The sequence below is a fragment of the Crocodylus porosus genome, unplaced genomic scaffold, assembly GCF_001723895.1.
Source record: "Crocodylus porosus isolate Cpor-Errol unplaced genomic scaffold, CroPor_comp1, whole genome shotgun sequence".
Taxonomy (NCBI): Eukaryota; Metazoa; Chordata; order Crocodylia; family Crocodylidae; genus Crocodylus; species Crocodylus porosus.
This window is the reverse complement of record NW_017728928.1, coordinates 17,538,580-17,540,259: the sequence shown is the minus strand read 5'-3', so window position 1 is coordinate 17,540,259 and position 1,680 is coordinate 17,538,580.

Here is a 1,680-nt window from a genome sequence, read left to right as displayed (position 1 = left end):
CTCATTAGGTGCAGAACCAGGCCCTATATGAAGGATGCATGCTAAGCCGTTTGGATAACTAGAGATCTGTCTATTCTATAGGTAATCCTCCTTAACAGCAGATCAGCCCCCATCACTGACCACGCGCTCACGGTGAGTTAATTTAACTAACAGTCTCTTTCTGAGCACATTCAAGTCTGTGAGATTTCAAACTGGCTGATAAGGATGTGAGGACATATGTTAAAGCTCTGCCAGGAGGCTCCTGTTTCATAAGCCAGCTACAACCCAAGCAGAAATGCCGAGTTGTATTTATTCTGAACTAAGCAGGAGAGATTTCTAATAGAAAACCAGGCACCATGGACAATGTCACTTCTGGGCTGAGGTCTTAGTTTTTGCAGCAAGATGACCCTTTGCAGTTCCCTCTTTCATGCTGATTGGGAGAGGGAGAAACTCTTTTAAAAAGGAGAGGGAGAACTCTGCTGTCAGAGCCACATGACTGATCTTGACTCTGAAATGCTGCTCTTTCTATGTGTATGGATCTTCAAACTCCCTGCATGTGGGGGGAGAAAGGGGAGGGAGATAGGAGTCTGGGGCTGGGATTTTCTGAGCAGAGCTGCAGTGGATGTCTGCCATAAGTGTGGATTAATCATGACTGTGAGACATATGGTGAAAGCATCGTTTGACCAACAATAGTAAAAATACCATGCATGAAAACCAGCTGATTCTGGCTTTTCCAGGGGCCTGATTCTGCACTCTGCTGCCCACATGACCTAGTGACAGGCATCTTAGGAGGTCCCAGTAACATCTGTCTTGATTGCCAACTGCTTCCTGAGCCAGCAGGTGCTCCCAGTCTTAAAAAATAAAACAAACAAACAAAACCCAGCTCTGCAGATTTTTCTTTTTGGTTTTTTGTATGCTCTAACAAATTAATAGCCACTAAGACCATGCTGTAGGACAGATTGAGAAGTCTTGGAAATGAGGGAGTTCAAAAATTACCTGGGATCTGGGTATGTTTACTTTGTGAGCTGCCTTTTTTCCTTTAAAAAATATGTCTAGGTGATTTTGTGTCTAGGTGGTTTTGTGTGAGTGAGGATTCAAAGAGAATAAAGGAAAAGTTGTGACCTTCTTTAGCTGTTAAAGAGCCCTGCAGAAAGTTCAGTCACAAAAAAAGAAAGTCTGCATGCTGCAGGGGGTCACCACAGATTTGAACCCAACTGTGCCTTCAATGAAGCTGATTCATGTGCTCAAAATTACATTCATGTTTTGCTGCACCAGAACCTAAGGGAGCGAAGGAGTGTGTGTATGTGCACATGCAGGCATATATATACTTACACACACACACATATACATATATATACATACATATGCATATATGTATGTGGGTCTGTGTGTACACACACATACATACATTCGAATATTATAAAAGCCTACGTCTGTCTGTCTGTCCGCAATGCTTTATTCACGCTCTAATTGGCTGACAAACAGCCAATCAGAGTGCAAACAAGTGTTGGAACAGGAGCAGGCGGTGGTGACCTCCTCCTCCCCCTCTCACCCCGCCCCCTCTCCCTGGAGGCGGGGGCATGGAGTGGACAAAACAGAGGTGCCCCTGCAGGTGGCAACGATGGAGCAGAGGGAGGAGGGGAGGCCACCAGAGCTGGCCTTGCTGCCCCCTGCTTACTCCTTGCAGGTGACGGCTGTGGC